The sequence below is a fragment of the Furipterus horrens genome, unplaced genomic scaffold (genome assembly GCF_987537825.1).
Source record: "Furipterus horrens unplaced genomic scaffold, mFurHor1.1.pri manual_scaffold_7, whole genome shotgun sequence".
Classification (NCBI taxonomy): domain Eukaryota; kingdom Metazoa; phylum Chordata; class Mammalia; order Chiroptera; family Furipteridae; genus Furipterus; species Furipterus horrens.
In genome coordinates this window covers 118,879,460-118,903,862 of record NW_028327177.1, presented here as the reverse complement: position 1 = coordinate 118,903,862, position 24,403 = coordinate 118,879,460, and the positions used below count along the sequence as shown (strand labels likewise).

Sequence of the window (24,403 nt, the reverse complement as noted above, 5' to 3'; positions counted from 1 at the left end):
AAGAGAGAGAGAGAGAGAGAGAGAGAGAGAGAGAGAGAGAGAGAGAGAGAGAGTGAGAGAGAGACATTGATATGAGAAACATTGATTGGTTGCCTCCTGTACGCACCCCAAATGGGGATCACATCTGCAACCTTTTAGTGCATGGGACGATGTTCCAAACCAGCTGTGCCACCCAGCCAGGGCATCTCTCATTTTCTTTTGGTATGTACCCACATTATATCATGGTCAGTATGTGGACTATATCTATTATTTGTGGCAAACCTGCCCCATACTTAATGGGCTAACTCTGAGAAGGGTCTTCAGGGAAGTCTCCTTTTCATAGGTGAGTTAGTTCACACGTCACAGGCTGCTCCTTCACCATCTTATTTGCTGAGTCCCTGTTAAGTAACTTTATTATTTAACATCATGTAGTGTGTCTCCTTTCCTGGCATTCACATAAACATTTTTCCAACAGGTTGCTATTTTGTCATCTGGGACTTGGTTTCTGTGTTTAGGTTACTGACTTACACCATTTACAGAACTTTCTCTTTATGAACACAAAGTTCTTTGCAAAAATCTTAGTGCAAGAATCTCACTATCTCATTCCGACACTCTTGTGTTCCATTTGCAAGCTGATATTGATGTCTGTCCTTGAACCTTCAATCCTGTCCTAATCATTTTTTCAGGTTAAACAAGACACTCTGTTATCTCTGTGAGGTTTTATGCTAGTGGGATAATTTGAGTAACATGGAAGGATGGTTCATCCAAAATATGTACCATTGAATTGAAATTTTTGAACTGGAGAAGATATTTGGAAACATAGGGAGAAGATGGAAGGATAATTCTGTTTCTGTTGACTCTAAAATGTCTTCAGCTTCAAGAGCAGAATCAACAAATATATATTAACTTTTTACTCTATAGTAAGTACTTAGCTAACTCTTAAATGCTATTTAAATTTTTTTCTTTTTTAAAATGGATGATGTAAGGAAAATCAGTTTTTTGCCAGGTTTATTGTGAATGTTATTTTTAAGTTTTTAATATACATGAACTAGACATAACTCGCTTTTTGACAATGAAGAAACAACCAAACCTAGATAAAAGTGAAATGAGGAAAATACAGAATCTGTTTCACTTTCTCTTTTTTTTTCAATTTTACAAAGACTTATGAACAGTGAAAGTGACCAACAGTTTCACTTCTTCTTGCTTATAGTTCTGCTGGTCTCTTGTGGTACCTAGTAGACCTAAAAGAAGCATCATGAATTGGAAGGGAGAAGTTATATGAACAGAATCAATAGAAAATGGAATCCTTTATAATTCAGAAGTGACTGTATTCCTATTTTACATAGAAATTTGAATTTTTACTTTAGGTTATTCCCATTTAGGAATACTTTGTAGTTTATGAACAGCTGACCCATTTATAACCATTATAATGATTTGACCATTATGATACTAATGTTATATTATTGAGACAAAATAAGGTTTCAGTTATTAAAAATATGTATTCAAGTTTTATAGAGGATGAACAATAATTTCACCTCAATTTAAGAGTTACTTAATTTTTTCAGAATGTAGCGAATATTGGCTGAAGATATTTTGAAAGCCTAGATTACTTGGAATATATTTGAAGCCTCTCTTATGTACTTCTGTTCAAAATGTTACATATTTTTAGATCATATATACTATAGGCTTAAAGTTTGGAGTTCTACATTTTCAATCTTATTAAGGCTTATAAATATATATGTTAGTACTATTGGAACTAAATAATTTTATCCACATAATTGTCATTCAGCTTTAGCTGTCTGGAATAAAATTTCTTGGAATAAGTAGCCATTTTCCATGTGAAATAACCATTTAAAAATATTTTTCATCTGATAGCATGTATTTTAATTTTTATAAATAGCACAGAGGGATTAAAGTATTTATGTAGCTAAGGAAGGTTATCAATTCAAGTTCCATTGTAACTTGTTTGACTTTATTAGGCTGTAGATGTTTTATAATTTTTAAAAGATATGTTTATTATTACTTTTGTAAAATACATTTGGTTTTGTTCTATGTTATGTGTTAATCTAATTTCCTATTGAAGTCACTGATTAAAAGAGAATTGTGTACCAGTGGGGTTCTAAAACCTTGACATTATTTTAATCTGATAACAAATGGGTTTAAGTTCATGTTCTTTCAGTTGTTGGCAAAAAATCTAAACCTGTATTTTTTGGATTTATGAGGATAAGTCCTGCTTTGGCAATCTTATAGATCCTCAAGAGAATAGTTAAACAGTGATTAATCATTGTTTCTTCACTGAGTGTGCAGAAAAGAATGGAAAAGCTGCATTTCACACTTCTGAAGCAATTAATCCCCATGATCTTAGCCAGGTTTGTCTTGTAGATAAGTCAGGATACAAAACGGTACCTAATTTATCAATGTATGCATGCCATAAAGTATAAAACACACAATTTATTTCATATCATTTATAGTCAAATGTAAAAAAAGAGTGACTTTGCCATATCCAAGAGTGTTTCCTACATTACCTTCATATAAACTAAGTACCAGAGATTACAATGGGATTCCTGTTTATTGTGCACATCTGGTGCAGTCACTATGCATTTTCTCATTCACTTGCTGGCATTTTTAGTGATTGTGGCATAAATCACCTTGCTAATCAGAAACATAAGTGACGGGAAGTCATCTCCTTTTTTTGAACAATGGGAAAAAACATATGGCTTCTTAGACAGAATTTGGCTGTTATACTATTTATGTGGCATTATATTCTGTATCTAGAATTTCATATTAATTGCAGTGCTTTGATTGAAGGCATTGAACAGCCAGGGTTTGTGGTCAAAGTATTTGTTTTGTAGCCTTTTCATAACAAATACACAAAAAAGGTAAAATTACATGCCTTCTACTAAATTTTTTTAAATAAACTACTTTGGGAAGAGTTTTTAAATTAAGATGAATTGAAGAAAATATATAATTTTAAAGTGTTTGTGTGGATGATTCTATAGATGCATAAATATAGTAATTACAAGTTACAAGTTAGTTTTTTTAATTATACCTATTTCAAAACATTGCATGGATTAGAGTAAAAATTACTATCCTTTGAATGATAAAATGTAATTGACAGTAGTTTGCTTTTTTAGACGTAGTATTATTTGAAAATGAGTTGCATTTTTTGATGAATTTTTATTAGTTGGTATCACTTTTGCATATACTATAACTGAAAGTAAAAGATGAAATAAAGCTTCATAAAAGATAAGAAATATATCTGCAGACTTTAAGGACTATTTTCAGTGCATTTGTTGATATTTGTTATAGAATGCTTGCTGTAGCTTTGAAGGTTTTTCTCTTTTTCCTCAATAGTCACTTACTTTTAAAAAGGTAGTAATATAATAGCCTTTTATCCTTATTTGAGTTTATAACACTTAACTTCCTGTCCCTTATCACTTTCTGTTTTCTTGCTACTTACAAAATATTTAGTTTGTGTAAATTTCAAATGAAAATTTATTAGTGCAGAGAACTTTATGTATTTTACAGTTTTCTCTATTACATGTGACTATAAATTAGTGAGGCGAATTTTTAAACAAATATATCAGAGCTTATTTATTCAAATGTGTGTTATTCCCTTTGAAGTTGTCCCCTTGGGAAGATGTATACATAATCCATTAATCAAAGTATTTTAGGAATGCCTCTTTTTGAATTTTCTTCAGCAAAATTGATATATAGCTGCCCAAAATGGATACTTTGAAGGGAGATAAGATTCATTATGTGTATATATGTGCTAGTATTTTTGTTTAAAAAAATTAATCATAATAGTTTGTATCGCAGCCTGTATATATCTTGTAGATAATTGGACACTCTGAATATAAATGGAGTTTTGAAAAACTGCTTGAATTTTAAATAAATGCTCATATTTATCCATTTTGTTTTAGAAATCTTTTATGATATTGTCTCAAGGATCACTTGCAGTGGGAGTCCACAGATTGAATACATACAACATAAGGAGGAAGTATTTTTTGATGTTCTTGTTACTTGTTTGAAAAAAATGCCATGATATAGATTCTCTAAGGTATAGTGTGCCATTCTTAAAATTATATTTATAACTGAATTGAGACTTTCTTTCCCATTAAAATTATCCAGTGCTTAAAATTACCTAAAATCTACACCATACTGCCTCAATCCTTGACCATCTTTATTTCTTTCATGGTTTTAAAGCCTCTTCACCCCTCTCCCTCAGGTATTTTTGTTTGTTTGCTTGTTTTTTAAAGGTTGGATTATTTCTTATAAAGATCAATTTTAAAGTCATTCAGTTTAAAAAGCTATATTTGTATTTCTTTTTCTCCACCAAAATATGAAAATTCTAGGAGGATAGGTTGTTAACATCTAAGAAATATACAATTTATGAGATGGTTAAAAGTATCAAAATAAATGAGGAAAAATAGTCCTATTTTTAGTGACTGAACACTTTAGACTTTAATACCTGATTTTTGAAGAAAAATTTCTTTCATAAAGTGCTTAATGAGAAAAATATATTAACCTAAAGTATTTGCTTATTTATCATGTTTCTAAGCCAGGAATTTAATTTCCAAATGTATATCAATTTTTGAATGGAACTGAACGAACAGTAACGTTTATATTCATTGTACATTTTGTTGAAAATTTGCTTTTATTTCAGAGAATTTGTGTTTTTTTTTCCTCTAGTTTATTCTTACTTACATTAATACTTTGTTAGTATATATTACCCTCTAACGTAGATTCTGAATTGAGTACAGAACTTACAAGAAGAGTTATTGTTCTTTCCTTACGTTCTCATGACATAAAGAATGAATCCTTTCATCAAAGGGATAAATTTACTGGTAATTCCCAGCCAGGAGGGATTATTACTTGCTGTCTTGTTCCTCTCTTGGCATTTGTCTGGAAGTGGCTTTTGGAATGCTTTCCACTGTCTGAAAGTACTGCGGGCTAAGTAGCACGAAGGTCTTGGCCTAATCACACTGGAATTCAGAAGAGAATATTACTTTGTGAAATAGTTCCCCAAAGGGAGGCTTCTGTTTGCGAATGGGAAAGCTACTTTGAGTGCCTTATATGATTTAGAAATTTTAATGTAAAGTTTTTAATGGAACATGTTAAGTATGAGACACGTGGAGCAAGAATGGATTTCCATGTTTAAATAGGTTTGTTTATTTGTTTTGTTTTGTTTTAGTGTGTAAGACCCTCTGCATAACATGTTTTCGGTGTGGACCTCACTTATTTTAACTGCAGGGGTTCAGGCATATCTGAATGCGGTGACCAGCAGGGTTGGCCTGCCAGTAATCCTTGATGCATAGGAACAAAAGTGAGTTTTTTCCCTAAGAAAAATAAAGACTAAAGAGCCAGGTGATATTCTCAGTTTTTAGAAAAGCAGCATTTTAAAATTCACCCTAGGGTCTGTTTTGTTTTCTGGTCTAGACCTTGTGTCAGAGAACTGTGCAGGCAAGAAGAGAAGTGGCCTGTAGGAAAACAATGAGAAAGAACTGCAGAATGAGGATAATTCTGGACGATGCCTGGGGACAAGCAGTATTGCCCCTTTATTCTCTAAACTGAGAGACTAGTAGAAAAGCATTTTTTTCCTTCTTTGCCACAGGACAGAGAGTGACGGGCATTTCTCAGACTGCACTGGGCCGACAGTGTTAGAAAGGTGTGGGACACCATGTGTGACAGCAGTCAGAGCGGAGGGGAAGGAAGCAGGGCTCTGTAAAACAGGGGGCAGGATGCTGAAAAAGCTGCAGGGGGGCCCATCAGTGGTCCGTGCAGTAGCCACCAATTATCAGCAGCACAGAACAAAGGATATACCTGGATGGGGGAACCTGAGGCCCACTCAGGTTTAGTTTGAAGGAAATGGAATGAGCAGACCTCAAACACCACACAGAGTTGGGCAAAGAGGGTAGATCATAGATGTGCCATGGTAGGTGACTGTGAGCTGACTGGGCTTGCTCAGGAGCACGTGTGAGATGCTTAAGAATGACTTCCGGAAATGTTCTGCGGGACAATTTATAGACCTTGCATCTGGCGTTGTGAGTTGTATTAGAGTTTTCCAGAGAAACACAACCAATAGGAGATATTATATATATGTATGTATAGAAATTGGTTCATGCAGTCATGGAGGCTAGGAAGTCCCATGATTTGCCAGCAAAGCCCATGCTGTAATTCATTTTGAGTCTGAGGGGCTGGGAATTGGGATGATGGGGTGGGGGCAGGGCAGGGAAGATGGTCTAAATCCTGGTCTGACTACAAATATCTCAGCTCAAGCTGAGAGAGCGAATTTGCCTTTCTTTCACCTTTTGGTTCTGTGCAGGTCCTCAATGTACTGGATGATACCCACATTGGTGAAGGCATCTTTTTTACTCAGTCTGATACCAGTGCTAATCTCTTTCAGGGACACCCTCATAGACATTCCCAGAAATGTTTTACTAGCTCTTTTGGCATTCCTTAGCCCAGTCAAGTTGACATAAAATTAGTAATCACAGGGGTGAAGGTGAGAACCAGTAACTATGAGTTACATTTATTTTGTCAAATAATTTACAAATTTTTGAGGTCCTAAGGGTCTTTCTTTTTCTCCTTCCTTTTTTTTTTTAACTTCTTTCCACAAAACTTTTTGCTTAGTTACCTACTATGGCAAACAGTATTTTAGGTGTTGGATCAGCAAAATTAAAATAAGATTCTTTTCTTTAGAAGCTTGAAGTTTATAGGAGAGGAGAGAATAGCAGCTAAAAAAGTTAACTTCTGGTCTGATGAATAATAATGGTAGAGTCATGCATGGGAGATAGTGGACCCCAGAAATAGGCACTTGACCAGCTTGGAGGTGGGATTGGGGGATGGTTGTAAGGACACTTCCAGAGAAGGTGCAGGCTGAGCTGTGTGTGAGGAATGTTGAAGGAAGACCTTAGACAGAGGGAAATACTGCAGAAATGACTGCAAACCCAAAGTGTATATGAGGAACTGCAAGTGGTTTGGGTTTGCATGTTGGGTAATATTGAGATCAGAGACTTGTATATATGGAATCTAAATTTTTCAAGAGTCTTGTGCGTTATACTAAAAGTTTGGGCTTTTTTCTTGAAGGAAAAAATGCAAGGGGAAGAAGGACAGACAGATGGGGTAAAAAGAGCTCCAGATTGCAGTGCTACCTCGGCACTGTGACCTACTGAAGGAATTTAAGCTGAGCAGCAGTATGATCAGATTTGAATTTACAAAGAACACTTAAGTGGCATTTGATCACAAAAGTGAATTGGAGGGAGATCTCAAGAGCGAGGATCCCAGTTTAGGAGACTATTACAGGAGGTAAGGGGAGAAATAGAGACACTAAATTAAATCAGAGTCAGAGTAATGAAGAAGGGACTGATTCTGAAAGTAGAATTGACCAGATTTTTCAGTTGATTGGATTTGAGAGGGGTAAGAAGAAAATAGAGGTATCCAGCTTGGGCAAATGATTTGTTGGTGGTATTATTCCTTAGAGAGTACAATAGGAACCTGTCTAGGCATCTTGTTGATTAAAAATATTTAGGAGATGGTTGAATATATACATATAGACTCTGAAGCCTAAGATCAGTTATAGTAAGGATGTATGCTTGGAATCATTACTATAAAATTTGGCATGAATTTACTTAAGAATTGTTTGCTGAGCTATTCCACCCATTGTGGTAAGCATTGATGAAACAAAGATAAATAAGTGTATTTGTTAGGTGTGTGTACGACTGCTCAGGGAGAGGACCTCAGAGAAGCTGAGTACTCTCAGATGTATGATGGGGAAGAGGAATGTGTTGAGATTAAGGAGGGGAACAGTGAATGATGGTGTGACTGAACACAAAGCAAGAGACAGCAGTAAGGACAGTGTGATGAACAGAGGGGGCAGAGAGAAGTGCAGGGAAGTTGAATTTTGCATCCCTGATGGCCTTAGTAAGCAGTGAAGTGGAGTGGGGTGGAACACAAGTCAGCTCACAGGGTAGTTGATATATACGTGGGAGATGAGGTATTATAGACTACTAGTGAAGGTAGTTTCATATTGAATATCCATATTTTATCTGTGAGAAGCTGGTTGTCAGAGGGGGGGGGGAGTACAAGTTTGAAAGAGTTTGTTGTTCTTAAATTTTTTACATGTTGTTGAATAGGGTCCAGGAGTTAGAGAAAAAGGTGGATGATATAGGAGAAAAAGCAAGTTAAAATAGTTAAATTTGGAGTAAGGTATATGAAAAGGTGAGACAGATTTGGAGCCAAGGCTAGTGAAGGGATTCGTTTGTGCAGGAGGATGGCTAATATTTTTTACTAGTAATACTACAAATATGACAAGAGTGGATGTGACAACAGTTTGGGTGCTCCAGGAAGCAGCTGCCAAAGAGAAATGGAAGTTTTAAGATGTTTATTGGGGGAAACCTTTGGAAAGTAAGGGAAAGGGAAACACGAGTAAGTAGGGAAAACCTTTAGGCCATAATGCGGGTCTGACATCTGTGTAAGAAAGGAGAAAGGATGACAGACTGAGGAGGAAGAGCCTCAGATGGCAGTGCAGTGTTGAGAACGTCTCAGCCAGACCAGTGAGGGGGCGGTGGGGTAGGAGTGGGCAGAGCAAATATTGCATGTCGGAGGTGCCCTGTGTTGAGCAGCAGTGGTCCTGCTCCTGCATCCCTCTCTTTGCCTAGGGTGAGTGTGGCCTTGGTGTGAACACTGCTGTGGATCCTGAAGGTGTGACAGCCGGAAACTGTCTGTAAACTGCCCTCCTCACAGCAGTGGTATACTTACTCCTTGGCTGCCACAGTGGATGTGGGGGTTTCAGTTGGCTGAAAGGTGAAAGGAATGCCTCTTGGTCCATTAGTTCCTGTGCTTTCAGTAAGTTAAAGATAGAGAAGGTGACTGAGATTGGACAAGTGTTGGAAGGTTTTCAGCAAAGATACAGCTGATAGAGCAAGAGAGGAGAATGTATTGGTGAGACATTAGTGGAAATGGTAGTTTATATAATCTAGGATTGATGGGGAAGGGAGTGAAACTAGAAGGGGATACTAAGGGATTGATGTGAAGTGAAGTCAAAGAACTAGGGGTTGCAATGAGTTTGAAAGCACTTGCACTGAGGGAGTGAGAGACTTTATGCATAGAGGCAATTATGATGAAGTGGTATATTAGTTTAAGATTAATAGCCAGACTCCAGGAAATACTGATATTTTGAAATCCCTTCATGTAAATAGAGAATAAAATTTTACTCAGTAGAAAATGACAATTATGTGTGTATGTATAGATATAATATTCACCATAGAATCACAACCATAAATACTATGTAAACATATAAAGATATCATAATCGCTTCATTTTAATAGTGTAACTTTTCTGCAGTTACATCAAGTTTCTTGTTTAAATCTCTTCACTTATCACAGAGTATAATTTTTTTCCCTAAGAACTTTTATTATGGATTATTTTTCAGTTTTCCTAATAGTCCAAGAAAACATTTCAGTTTTATTTTTTCTCAAAAGAGAAATAAGTGAGTTCTCTTCTGAAGGGTTTGTTTGTGTCAATACCTGATAGAAAAGTTGGAAAGTGAAAAAACATTCAAAGCATGTGTAGCTAAACATTTATCTTTTTTTTCCTATTTTGTTTGTGAGTTTATTTTGTTTTTTAGATTCCACATATGAGTGAGATCATATGGTATTTGTCTTTCTCTGACTGGCTTATTTCACTTAGCATAATGCCCTCTAGGTCCATCCATGTTGTCACAAAGGATATCCCAATGTAGTACTAGCTAAGTAGTATTCCATTGTGTAAAATGTACCACGGCTTTTTTATTCACTCATCTACTGATTGACACGAGCTGTTTCCTACTATTAGCTCTTGTAAATAATGCTGCAGTGAACATAGAGTTGCATATATTCTCTCAAATTAGTGTTTTGGGTAGCTAAACATTTCTTGAACTGAAAGTAATAGAGGTAAGATAAGTTTTAAATACAAAACTTCATTAGCTCTCCTTTTGCAAAAGGGAGTCAGGAGTTGCAAAAATAATTTAGGTAATTAAAATAATGTAAGATAGATTGATAGAAGGATGGACGAATGGATAGACATTGTAATAAAGTAGCTATATTAAAATGTAATGGGATATTCTGGTGGGTGGTCACTGTAAAAGTCTTTAAACTTTTGTGTAGACTCAGAAATATTTATCATAAAATGAAAAAGTAATACAGCATTTGCATCTTTGAAATGCATAAAAGTGAAGGTCTGATGGATAAATAGGTAAGAGATAAAACAAGTATAGTAAAATTATGTTATAGAATCTATATATTTGATATGAGCATTCACTGTAACACTCTTACAACTTTATGTAATGTTTGAATATTTTCAGAATAAAATCTTAGAGAAAATAGTGCAATAAACAGGACAATGTTTAGCATTAAAGATCTGAGCTAAGTTGCCTTTTCTGCAAAATTAAGTGTAATATCTAGTTTGTAGGTGGTCCTGATACCCCTGGCTGGTTTGGCTCAGTGGATTGAGCGTCGGCCTGCGAGCTAAGTGTCGCTGGTTCGATCTTCCAGTCAGGGCACATCAGAGAAGGAAAACTCTGACTCCAAAAAACCTCCGCTGCCTTGCGGCATACCTCTTCAGGGGAAAGGCTAAGGGAGTAAACCCCGACAGAAAATCCGGAGCCGGAGTCCCTAAGGCGGTTTGACGTTGTAGTCAACACCGGCAACTCCTGCGGCGCACCTGAAGCCAAGCTGTATTGACTCCATCTTTCCCTTGGACCCTTCAGCTGTGAAGAGAGGGGGGCTCTGCTGCATGGGCAACAGCAGACCCTCCATATCACCCTGCCCAGGCTCTGTAGCTTCAGCTCCACTGGAGAGGACACTCCAGCGTCATCGCAAGATGTCGATTCAACACGGGAGGAGACAGATACCGTGTCACTCCCGAGTCGGACTGCACAGCCATTCTCGGCGGTGCAGATAGACTCTTAAGAAGCTACACCATCGTCTCTCGAGACGGACGGCTGCCGACGACGACGAGGTGGTCCTGAGAAAAGATATCTGTAAAGCAACTAAGAAAGAAGGCTTTTAAAAATGTCTCTGATAATCCTGAAACTATAACCTCCAGGTTTAGGGGTTATATCTTAGTTTTTGCTTAATATATTTAGAATTTCTGTATATATGGGCAATTTAATTATTTTGATTAAACTAGGGATGAGGTGAGATTAAGAGCAAATTTTTATTTTCAAGATTGCTTTATTTCACACAAACAGCACTTATGCCTCATGTTCAGAGCCTGTGTTTTTTTCTGGCTAAGTCTCTTAAGTTAATCAGAACTGAACCCTAATGATGGGAAGTTAGACCATTGTTATAAAAAAAGATGAAGTCTCTGACTTTCTAGTATCTCAAGGAAAACTTAATGGCCTTTAAGAATATTTTCATTCTGTGAAGTGCTTAAGTTCTCTAAAGTGGAGTTATTGTACCTGTCTTAATTATTAGTTCCATCTGAATATATGCATACCATACATCAGTTTGGATTTCCTTTTGAGTTACATTAATTTGTAAAACATATTAAATGTAAATCATATTTACTGAATATATATATTTATAAATTATATACATAAACACATATTTACTCTTCAATATTTAGTAGTACCTTCCTCATCAATGACATTTTTTCTTATAGAAGTTAATTTTTTTATGTTTCTTTTTAAAAACTAAACTTAGATTTCTGGTTTGTTTGAACCTCGGCCTCAAGTACAATACAATTCTCTTGTTTTTTTCTTTGTTCTGTTTCGTATGCAGAGTGGTTAAAATTACTGAACTTTTTATATTTATGTAAATTTATTTAAAGTTAAATTCAAATTTGCTACCATATGCCTCAAGGCTAAACATAATATAGACTATTACAATCATTTATATAAATTGGTTTTAAAAACCATTTCAATATGTTGAATCAATATGTCATGAATTTCATATCTATATAGTTCTCATCCCAGTAAATTCCATGGCATATACATTTACAGCGTACAGGTTTTAAATAAAATTGAATAGACTTTTCTAGCCTGCGTTATGGAGGAACTTCTGTTATCTTATAGTTGACTGATTTAATATCAGAAAAGAAACATGCTACTCAAATGTGAGTCAGCCAGACTTTGTATATCCATCAAATCGTTTAGGACAGAGTTTGTAATCTCTCAGTAATATTTACTGATTGTCCTTCATTTGCTAATCTTTGTGTGATATAGAATAATATGAAAATATTTACCTCAAAGGATTTTTCAAAGGGTGCTCTTGTTTTCCTTCTTTGGGTATTTGCCAGTCTATGGCAATGATTTCCTAGGAAACATTAAGGGAATATATATATATATATATATTGGTGTGTTTTGTCAGTGAAGTACATTTACTTCTTTTGTGCAGGGAAGAGATGTGATAAATTTTGAAATTTAAATAGTATCCTCATATTCAGATAGTTAGGGACCACTAATATACGAGGAGCCTTCAGTGTTCAGTAGTTTAAATGAGCAAAATGTAAGCATGAGTGAAATTTGGGCAACTTTTGGAAAGAGCAGATAGAGGGATATATTGGTAGAAAAAACAGGCAATAAACTTATTCTTTAGCAAAACCCTAGAACAACATTAATGAATTATAAAATAGTAAATATATTTTCTATTGTCAGAGGAGATAAAATGGTTTTTTTAAATTCTTAAATGCAGATCTTTTATGATTTGTTTTCATTTACTTAAATTATGGTAAAATTTTCAAATACAGGATTTGTCATTGGCCTTGAATGTTAAGCAGTGCAATGTACTGTTTAACATTTCTGTATAATTATAAAAATCAGATCATTTTTAGTATAACTTAATGGTTATGCTATTTAATACTTAGTAACAGTTAAACATATAATATATAAACAAAAGCTGTTTCATAGACAAACTTTTAACATATTTAACCTTCCATTGTTTGTTATGTTTATAAAGAATCAAAATAACTTATTTTTAAAAGACTGATATGTACCTTTTTTAAGAGCAATCTCATTTTCTCTATTTGCTAAATAAAATAGCAGAGAAAAACTGTATGTTTTTTGTATGCTTGTAGAATTTATTTTTTTAGACAGGTGCCCATTAAGGTCATTTCCACATCAAAAATAAATGAAACATGTAGAAAAAGGTTCACCCTTAAGTTGATATCTTTCTGTAACATTATTATCAAAGTTTGCCACATTCTATGAAGAGAAGAGGTTGCAAGAAAAGAATTAGTATATTGTCTTAAACCATTACTTTGACTGAGTAGGCCAGAGTTTTTAAAAAATTAATTTTGTGTAACCTTAGGATTTTATTCCTGGATACTTTTTGATCTTGAATATCTTGGCCTTTTATATTTGTGTGTGGTTTTTACCTTGTCAAATATAGGTATCATGTTTATTTAGACCAATTTCTAATTATCTTCAGAAATCATTGAAAGCTGAAGACTCTAAGTAATTTATTTTCAATGTGTAGTATTTACTGCTGTGCTGTATATACATTTTATATTTATTGTCAGGAAAGGGTTGCAGAGGGGTGCTTTAGAACCACCTTTTCAGCTCTAAATAGCTATTGTGTACATATGGTAAGGTACTGCTGCTTAACAATTAGTAACTGCTTTGATGAAACTAAATTACATGTTTAAGTTCCCATCAGGAAGTCGCTTCACATATCTGTATTAATGTATTCAAGGCTCGAGAAGGAAAGTTAATTTTCCAGCTTAAATATTTAATTCAAGCTTAAAATTTAGTCTGTAATTAGAGCTCCCAAATGGCAGGAACATGGAGTATTTGTCCATTTTAATTAGATTGTTGTTTACCTATTAATTATATATCATATCTTGTCATATAGTTTTGATGGTAACAGATGGTGCTAGGAGTTAGTAAGGGTTTGAACAAAATAAGATTCCACATGATTTATTAAGTTGCACTTTATTAGTGAGTGGTCTGCTTTAGTCAGGTTATTCTCCCAAATAAGAACTGTGCCACATTTCACTAATTTTGTAATTATTCTTTTGAGTAAATATCGAAAACAAAAAGAAGTCTGAGATGAGTGATGTATATTTAGAAATAATATAAATTACTTTAGGATTCTTTAATTTTAAGGCGTATCTATTGTCACATAGTATAATTGGTATTAAGTTTAGTGCATTTTGCTAATACAAAAATCTGCGAATTTATTGGTAAAAATATAGGTATAGGGAGTGTTCTATACATACACACACATAAATGATTTAGGGTATGAGAAATAATAGGATGATGGTTCAGTTATTTATTTCAAAGGCATTCCTTTTCTGACTATTGAATTTAACAAGAAAGCAAGGTTTTTTGTTCACCAAAATTTCTAAACGCAGACTCTCGTGTCCACTGAGGATGATCTACAGAATTTTTAAATTCAAAAAGTAAATGCCAACTAAATAGAAAGACCTTTTGTTTACACAAGATTTTTATTATTTTTTGTTACCAACTCAGCTTCCTAAAATAAATTTATTATACAAATGTACGAGCTGCCCAGAAGGTATCCAGCCATATAATATTAAAACTAGAGACATTTATTGAACAAGATACAAGATACAAGAAACATTGTACATAGGACAGTGGTGCCTCAGTCCCCTTCAAAGTAGGTGCCTTGGGACCTCACACAGTTCTTCAAATCGCCATCAGCTGCCCTGCCATATTTTCCTGAATCTCTGATGGTCTGAAATCTCTTCCCTTCCAAAGGTGATTTTAGTTTTGGGAAAAGGCAGAAGTCTGAGGGCATCAAATCTGGGCTGTAGCAGGGCTGAGTCACCTGGGTGATTTGATGTTTCACCAGAAACTCTGCACGAGACGTGATGCATGAGTGGGTGTGTTGTCCTGATGAAGCTGCCAATCACTAGTGCCTGTAGCTGCGGCCTTCTGAAACATCCAGATAGTTTCTGTAGAGGAATGTTCAAGCTTAACACAAAATTTGATGCAGATTCGTGGCTCTACTCGCTCAGTCATTTTGAATGTGACGGCCACACAGTACACATGCTCACTCAATGGCATCTACCACCCCCACTGAGTAGTGCAGTGAAGTTGTCATTGTTCACGTGTGCACATTCCAATCCACTCTCCTTGGCTGACAGGTTACATGGATGTTGCACAAACTATCCTCATTATATTAACAATGACTGGACTTTTTCCTGACAGACCTTGTATATTTTCATATATGTATGGAAAGAGAAAAACAGGGAGGGGAAAGAAACTGCAGAAAGGAAGAGGGGTTTAAAATTTTAATCATTTAATGTTATTTAATTCGTTTGAAATTTACCATAGTCCTTAATATCATTAACTTAAAAGTATGTTTAGTTACTATTTCTTAGCTCTTAAGCTTCTTATTTCAAAAACATTACCTACTGTTTTATAGTAAAAAGTAAATAGAAGGCCCTATCCCACTTTCAACTAATTTTAGTATATTCTCCTCAGGACCTCTCTGATATGTATCAGATCTTCGAAACTATGGCCTTCTAGTAACCATGTTACCTTCAGTAAGCAACAGTATTTTTGGTTAGTTTTATCTCTTTTTTTTGTATTGTAATTTGTCTCAACTTAAACCAGGCCAGATTTTAGAAATATAATATATGTATTTTGGTGTCATTACTAATTCTTTACAATGAGGTGGTATTTTAACATTAAATGTATGATTCCACATGTTCACAGTAGATTATTATATATGTAAATCAGGACTCTTAATATGTGTGAAATGCTCATGTAACTGAAATGATCATTTTCCCCCTAGAATGTTGAGTGCTTAAAAACTAACCTCAAATATTGTGATATAATAAAGATATGATGTAGGAAGGATGCTGCATTATAGGTATAGTAATCAAAGAGAATATCATAGGAGAAAAATAGTTTCACTTAGAATAGTCTTAGTTTGAAAGTGAATTTGTAACATGTTGTTCCCTTGTAAAAATATGGATTGTATAATTGTTGACAAAACACATCAAATGTAACATATACTGTTTCAACACCAAAAAGAAAATTAAGTTAAAGTATGTAAGTAAAATAAATGTAATCATTCTGTAATTAATTTGAAGATAGTTCTTTATAAAGAAATGAGAACATAACTTGATCTTTTAAAAGGTACATGAAATATATCATACATATGTTTTGTTTTGTTTCACCTGGGGAAATAAATAAAAGACTATTTAGTGATTGTTAATAGAAACAGCAAATGAACATAGAAATGCTGTTTTAGAAATGAGGTGTTCTGTTGTGTTTATCCTCTCTAACCCCTAGCCACCACGTTATCCCTTGAGAGAACTTTTATTTCAACAGCTGTGACTTTTCCGAAGAAAATGACCGTACTGATTACTTTCCTGGAATTATGAAGATTCTTTCTTTCCTTCAAATAGCAGTGCATGAAAATATTTAGGAAAAAGTGGTAGTTGATAAATCAGTCTTATTACTTGATAGTGATTTGACCCCAGTTGTATTTTTGGGCTCAGTTTATTCTTTTTTCTTTCCTTCCCTTCCCTCCCCTCCCCTCCCCTCTCCGCTTCTTTTCTCTTCTCTTCTTATCTTTTCTTTTTCATTCAGCAGTAGGGCGTTACTATGCAATGAGATAGGTTCAAAATTAAAATAATCTGTAAGTAGGGTGTTCAAGATTTGAAACTTATGATTGGATGTATAGATGTTATTTTTTTTTTAAGTACATAGGAAAAGGATAACTTGTTATCTGTGCTGAGTACTTTAAAGATAGAGATGTGCAGGTTTGATGAGGTCCTCATCAGTAGAGGTGGGGCATACATTGGGAACCAAGAAGCGTGATGGGTAGGACGGTTGAATGCAGATTTAAAATTTATTTGAAGTACTCAGTCTTCTTCTCAAACATATGTTTATGCCTCTCTGCTTTTGCTTTTCTGTTCCTTATGAATAAGATGAGCTTGACTAGAACTCCTACGTTATTTTTTCTTGAAGATTCAGTTCAAATTTTACTTCTTTCATGAAATTTTTTATATTATACCTTCCTTGGCACTTTGTGTTATATACTTGTCATATTGAATTATAATTATTTGCTTACATGTTTGTATTCTCTGTTATGATGTTGGCTCCCATGGCTTAGGGATAATATCTTTTTAAATTTTTACCTCCAGTTTTATTAGCACAGTGAGTGCTTTATAATAGATGTTTAATGAACATTGGTTAAAAGAATGAATAAAAATATTTTATTTCATAAGGTGAGGCTATAATAAAAGAGTTAGAATGTTATGGATCTGTATGAGGCCTCCCTGACATTTTTTAAACTTTTAAGTAATTATTTTTTCTTATAAAGGATATATCTGAGTAGGTAATTTTTTTCATCAAAATAAACTGTATTTTTTACTAACCTATAAGTACTCATGTTTTTGGCAAGCATTCAAAACTACACAAGCGTATAAAGTTGAAAATGATTTGTAACTCCTTTTTCTGGAATGACTGTTGTTTCTTGTTTGTATATGTCCTTCCAGAACCCCCTCCTTTTTTATGCTGTTTTCCTTCTAATTTTCTATTAAAAAGATTATCTACATAAGCTCTTTCTAGAGACACTTCTGAAATATGGATTCTTCACTTGAATTCACATTGTGAATCTATAACTTTGTACCATGCACAATACACTTTGATAATTCAAATGGATATTTTCAGACCTGAAATTGTATTTTCCACCATTTTGAAATACGTTTTTGCTCTTGTTTGTATGATATCACATATTCCTGGTTTTCCTATCTCCTGATTGATGAGCCTGACTTTATCTCTTTCAGCTTATTTTCCTCTACCTGATTTTTAAGTGTTTGTATTCCTTAAGATCCAGTGCTTTCCTCCTCTCACTATACTTTCCTCTTGATAGTCTCATCCATTTCTATGACTTCAGTTACCAACTTTGTGTGATTACTCCCAGTTGACAGCTCAGCCTAGATCACTGTTAAAACCGCCAGACTCATATAGCTAACTAGCTATTTGATGTTTCTCTACTTGGATTCCACAAGAATTCTTCAAATTCTACAAGTCTGAAATTAAATTTATTTGACTTTTGCTTCATTTAGTCTTTCTGCATCTAGTTTCCCAGTTTCATTCAGTAATATCTTTCTACCTAATTGTGCAACCAAAAAACTCTTAGTCGTCATGTTCATACCATCAACAAATGTCCTTTCATCATGTTCTGAATTTTGATATAGTTATAGATTTGTTTTGGACTTAGTTCTAATCTGTTGATCTTTTTGTCTCTCTTTACACAGATTGTATTCTTTTTAATAACTGAATTTATTGCTTTTACAGCTTATAAGGCTGTTTCTTTCACATTATTATTATTGAAAAAATCTTAGGTATTCAGACAATTTTGATGGACTTTATAATCTGTTTATTAAACCTGCCACTTTCTGTCCTCACAATCTGTTTGGAATTTCTAATAGAATTGCATTAGAAGTACCGATTACTTTGAGGAAAATTTGTATTTTCCAATTATGAGTCTTCCCACCCAGGAACCTGTTGTGCACCTTGATTTAATCAAATGCTATGTAAGTCCTTCAAGCAAGTCACACATTTTCTCCATGTAGTTCTTCACAACACACTGTTGTTGCTATTGTCATGGGGTATTTTCTTATGGCTCTCTTTGGTTTGTCTGGTGTTTAGCATAGTCCCTGACACATTACTCAAATGTTTATTGACTTGTGAGGAGTTTTTGGTATACAGGAAAGCTTTATTTTTTTAAATTATACAGTCTGTCACATCTTATAAATTAAAAATATTTGCAGTTGTTTATTTCATGTTTTTGTAGATAGATGCCGACAACTGCAAATTGTAATTTTATCTTACTTTTTCAGTTTATACTTATTTCTCATACTATTGGGTTTGCTAAAATCTTCATAACAGTGTTGGAAAAAAGCATTAATAGCCAATATCTTTGACAGTTTCTGTTATTTATGTTTTTGTTCCATGCTAATAAGTGTTCTTTTGGGGAATGAAAGTTTTATTTTTTTATTTGCTTAGTTTATTTTTTAATTAAAAATGAGTGTTAAATTTTATAAAATGTTTGCTACATTCAATGAAATGATATTGTGGTCTATTCTCCCTTAGCTTACTTATGCAATTAGTTACTCGATTTTCTAACATTAAATTACCATTGCATTTCTGAAAAGATTTCTTCTTGGTCATGGCATATCGTGAGATCATTGTTTTTGTGCTTGCTTTGGTAGGTTTTGGTGTTAGAGTCATGATAACATATAATGAGTTGGGATACTTTTATTCCTTCTTTGAAATGGAACAGTTTAAACATAACAGGCATTATTAATTCCTTAAAGGTTTGTTAAAACTTACACAGACTGTAATCAAAGTGCCTTTGGTTGGAAGTGAGAGGCACTGTGGTCAAGAAATAGACCTTTGTCAGCCACTGCAGAATCCCTGCCATGTGCTTTCTGCCAGTGACAGCACCATGCGCCCTCTAGATTTAACCACTTTCTGACTTTTATAACAATTATTTAATTTTATGGTTTTATCACCCAAGTGTGCATCTCTAGACACTACAGTTCAGTGTTGCCCATTTTTAAAATGTTATCTTTGTCTTTTAAGTTTTTCTTAACCTGTGGTTTCTTTCTCCAACACTTCATTTTCTTTACATCAGCTATAAGAATCTGGGCTGTTTGATCTGGAGAGTTTGCCATAGCTCTGGAATTTGCTGACTTCATACTCATGGTGCCATTGAACATTTTCTTCTATATTTTCTCCAAATTGACAGGTAGCATCAGAGTTTAAATGGATTTAGGCTTCATCTCTTAGGCAAGACTGTGGATGCTTTCATGCCCTTTCATTAGAAGGCACATAATATCTTTTTATCTTTTTAAATGTTGGCAGCCATTGATGCTCAGAATCTATGTTCATTAACTCATTATTTCCTTTTCTATACAGTGTTTTAATTTATATAAGCTATCTAGAAGTGAGATGTGTTTCAATTTGATTATCTAATAAGGAATTTTTTAAAAATTAGATTTGTATTGTGGTCAACAAATGCAGACTGTATTTTTACATTGTATAAGGGTTATCTTTGTCTCCTCTTAAATATGCAAATTTGCAAATGTTTCATTAGCATTTGTAAGAACTTTTTCTTTAATTGTTGTTTAAATGTTTTATATTTAAATATTAAATCAAATTTATTAATGTATTTTTAAAGTGATCTTTGTTTTTATTTGTGTATCTGTACCTGATCAATCAAGTTATGGGAATAGGCTTGCATTTTAGAGAGATTTATTCTAGTCACAGTCTCTTAGGATGGACTGGAGGTGTGACCACCACTGAAGTTCATCAAGATCCCATGGAATGCTTTTAATTTTGTTTTGTTTTTGGCAATTATATAAATGAGAAATAATGATTCTGAATTAAGACATTGATGATACAAAGTAGGAGATCCTAAAATATTTGAGTTGTAGGTATAGAAAATGAGGGAGATGAAAAAGTCTAGTTTCTATTTTAGTTTAAGGGATGACTGTATGATTAAACATGTGACTTAGAACATAAGGTGACTTATGTCTGGTTCATGGGTTAAGTCTGATCTGTCATCCATTTTTGTGTTACCCATCATCCAAGAACGGCTTTCATATTTTTAATTTTTTTGAGATTTTATTTATTTATTTTTAGAGAAAGAGAAAGGGAGAGAGAGAAGCATCAATGTGTGGTTGCCTCTTGCACATCCCCAACTGGGGACCTGGCCTGCAACCCAGGCATGTGCCCTGACTGGGAATCGAACAGCGACTCTTTGGTTTGCAGGCCAGTGCTCAATCCACTGAGCCACACCAGCCAGGGCTTAAATGTTTTAAAAAGTCAAAATAAAAGTGATTTCTGATATAAGCATATTTATATGAAATTACAGTGTCCATAAAAAAAGTTTATTGTAACGCAGCCATGCTCATTAGTTTATAGCAGAGATGAGAAATTAAGACAAAGATTGGCCCACAAAGGCTAAAGTACTTACTATCGGGCCCTTTACAGAATAAATTTGCCAACTCTTGGCTGAGAAATACCCTCTTTTTCTTTATCTTTTCCGTTCTCATTCAATTTGGTATTAAGAACTAGTAATTTCTAATGGTAATAATATTTTTAAATCGATATATACTGTAACTGCATGAATTTAGCCCTGCTCATGACCATTAATTTTTGTCTACATTGAAATCAGTTTCCCATGAAAATATTTTTGGTCTTTGTGTCTGATTGAAAGCTTTTAAAAGAGACTGTATGCTATTAAATCAGTGGTTTTTCTTAAATTTTAGTCAGACAGTCTCGGTCATTATTATTTTGCTTAATTATAATTTAAGTTGATAATTTTCTATTGTATAATCTGTTATATTTGTGTTTTCCATGCATATTCTTTTATTCATGATCTCAAACTGCAATTTAAATAAACAAATTGATTATAAAAATCATCCTGAGAGCAAATCCTCTGAGACTTTGGGAGTACGAGTTTGGTTTTATTAAAGATTCAGTAAAGTATGACTTTATAAGTAAAGGTACTATAAAATAGAATTTATAAAATATAAAATAGAATTTTAGCAAAACAAAGTTTCTGGGAAAAAAGTCTAATCTGGTAATGTGTTTATAGTTATAAGAATTTGGCTTTGTTAAAAACAAGACAACAGGACCAAAATGGAATCCCTTATGCTAAGCCTCTTGTCACCAAACCAAAACTTAATTACACTTTCAGCTCTCTCAGAAATGGAATCTTAAATCAATCACACTAGTTAAATAATCTGCCTGATAGACTACTTCCATTCCCTAAAGAAAAGTGATCTTGCCATAACCAATCCACTTTTTTACTTCCTATAACTTCTTTGTTCCCACTCCCACTACCTATGAAAGTTTTTTCATTTTGTACAGCTCTTTGGAGTGCTTTTCTCTCTGTTAGATTGGATGCTGCTTGATTCATGTTTATTGAATAAAGGCAACAAGATCTTTAAAATTTACTTCATTAGATTTTGTTTTTTAGCAGCTATTATAACCATATAAATGCTTACTCTAATCCACAAGAGGGAAAAATTTGTGTCATGGGAATTTCTAAAGTTTTATAGCATAATTGCGCTGAATTACTCAGAAGCTAGGACTGACCCATCCTTAGGAATTCAAGTGAATCTGTCTTGTTACGGTATGTGGTTGTGTCTTTCTCTGCATCTGTATCCTGTCTTCCTTAAATTTCTGATTTTCTAACAAATTACAAAATGTTATCTTTTAATCGCTTTCATTTTCTTATAGCTGTCACTTGAAATACTCAGATAAAAACAAACAAAAAACCAGAAGTAGACTCCCAATGGAAGCTGCCATGAAAAGCAAGTAATATATATTTTTCTATTTAATGCTTGCTAACAGCAAAGAATATTTTTAAACTTTCTATTTTTATTTAGAAGAGTGATGTATTTATACACAATATTTTTTATCTCAACATTAATTACATCCAAATGAGAATGTAATTCACTTAAGCCATTGTGTGTCAGAGAAACTCTGAGAAAAGAGGACCAACCACTCTTTTTTCCACCCCTAATATATAGGTTTTATAGCTATTTTACTTTAATTTTTTTCGAAGGACACTTCTTAATATTTATTGTAATTAATTCTTGATTTACACTCATTTATCTAGTTATGTTACCAATGAGTAGTTAGAGTCAATACCTTTTCTTTGACTAATGACTTAAACATTTATCAATGCACAACATGCTTTTCATTCATGTTCAGCAGTTAGGTTTTTATTTTAATTTTGTGTTGAGGGAGGGATGTACTTTAGGTTGTATTACATACATGTTGTAGCAGTATAAAATTTAAATTTGCTTTGACTTTCCATACTTTTCCTCTATGCAGGTGTGTACCAATGTCTTTAATGTTTTCTATTATTTGTCTACTCTATTCTTTCTTTTTGTACTTACTAAAATAATAGAAATGGTCAGTGAGTGTGATTTACTTTTATATGAAAAGTATTGTCTTACCACAGTTAATAATGGTCATTTCTTGCTCTTAAGGCATTTTATAGTCCGCAATAATCATTTAGGAAATGTACTCCTATGTAGTTAGTTAATAAAAATAAATTATCAAATTTGAAAATGAGTTACCCTTTTGATAAATTAGAGCTGATTTAAGATTATCCTTTAAAAATGTCACCTATGATCAGTTGCATTCTAATAAGCTTTCAGGTATGGGAAAGAGAGTTATCCAACAAGACCTGTCATGATCAAATCCTGTGTTCATGGAGACTATTCTGGTCTTAGCATGTAAGATGGTATTGAGAAGGTTAGAAACCAGAGGTGTGGAGGCAAGCGCAGTAGTTATTGTAATGTCATGGTAAGCAATAGGGAGAGCCTGAGTTGGCTAATCACCATCCATGAAGAGAAAATACTGATGAAAATTCAAGTAATGGAAATGAATTTTAAACCATTGGATGTTGCCTTTATTTGGTAGATAAAAAACTATTAAATGTCAGCAATTTCATATGCTTCACCTTGAGTTAATAAAGAAAAAAATGTAAATGTGAAATAGTTGAAATTAAGAGAAAAGCTGAAGGGCTGTTTTTTGTTTGTTTGTTTTTTTAAGGAAAGGATCAATGACACTAGAATAGAAAAATTTTACAGAGAAAGTTGATATGTTTTCTAACATCCAAATCCTACATGCGCTTTAGGATCTAGCCCATTTGTGTAAAGCTTTTGCTAACCCCCAGGTGCAGAAAATTGCTCCACAGTGGCAGAAGATAAAGAACCTGTGAATTAATTCGTCAGCATTTGCTGATTTTCTGGAAAGTGTTTCTAAGTATCATGTAACAAGAGAAAAAATATAAATAAAAAAATAGTTGGATCTCTGTGGTTCCCTTCAACCAGAATATGTTCAAATTAAGCCTCTTAAATAAAAGTCCCTGCCTCTAGTCCTGTTTTCTTTTCCTTTCTTTTTTTTCTTTCACCTTTTCACTGTCCTTTAAGGACATGTACTGGTTCCAGCTCGTGAGAGCTTCTTCATTGATTGATTATATTAGCTATGAGCCACCTGTAAAATTGACGAAAGCTTCCCCAAATTACTACTCTGTGAGCTAACATACTATGATTCCTTCCCAAATTTTTTTCAAAAGATATTTCAGGATGAGTTCCTTTTAAAAGGATGGATTAGTGAAATGGTAAATAATGAGTTTTGATTAAGGATTTTTTATATTGACTAATAGCCTCTTTATAGTGATCTTGAGCTATTATTTAAATAAGGTTATTTCATTCAATCTTTTCTCACTAAATGTACTTATGCTTTAGTAGAGTAGGATCCTATATGATAGGCTGAGTGTTTAGTGAATACATGTTGATAGGATTTAAAGGCACCAAGGAATAGTTGAATCAGCCAGTCCTCTGTTACTGAACATTTACTTGGGTTGTTTCCAGAAGTTTGCTTTTATATATTGTACAATATTGTAATGAGTAGGTTTAAACAGATCTT

General features: G+C 33.7%; 1 protein-coding gene across 4 annotated transcripts in view; it reads left to right on the top strand.

Annotated features, from left to right (window-relative positions):
• Nucleotides 1-24,403, top strand: part of TBC1D5 (TBC1 domain family member 5) — a 463,871-nt gene that overhangs the window by 121,129 nt on the left and 318,339 nt on the right. The window contains exon 1 of one of the 4 annotated variants that reach the window (XM_090284380.1): nt 3,933-4,039. The exons of the other annotated variants lie outside the window; for them this stretch is intronic. The gene's annotated coding sequence lies outside the window, so the exon portion shown is untranslated. Of the gene's footprint in view, nt 1-3,932; nt 4,040-24,403 lie in introns of those variants that run through there. 4 annotated transcript variants of the gene reach the window in all.